This window comes from Trypanosoma theileri (genome assembly GCF_002087225.1).
Source record: "Trypanosoma theileri isolate Edinburgh chromosome Unknown TM35_Tth_37_V1, whole genome shotgun sequence".
In the NCBI taxonomy this organism is placed as follows: Eukaryota; Euglenozoa; class Kinetoplastea; order Trypanosomatida; family Trypanosomatidae; genus Trypanosoma; species Trypanosoma theileri.
Genome location: NW_021639879.1, coordinates 99,352 through 99,655, shown reverse-complemented (window position 1 = coordinate 99,655; position 304 = coordinate 99,352).

Sequence of the window (304 nt, the reverse complement as noted above, 5' to 3'; positions counted from 1 at the left end):
GGTGGGTCGCACACATTCTTATGTCCCTTAACAAGAGATAGAAAGAGATGTTTAAAACAGAATAATCCCAGCCTTACTTCTACCATAAAACAGAAAAACAGAAGAACAAAGAAAACCATGTATTTGACCTCTACTACAAGTAACCCCATATCATATAAAATATAAACAGAAACAAATTGTATTTTACCAAATAGTTATTTATTAAAGAATCCCAAAACTGACGAAAAGGAAGTGCTGAGAAGCCCTTTTATCCCGCCTCCCGCTCGGGGCGGAGAGGGTTGGGTTGGGTGGGCTTTTCAGAAAA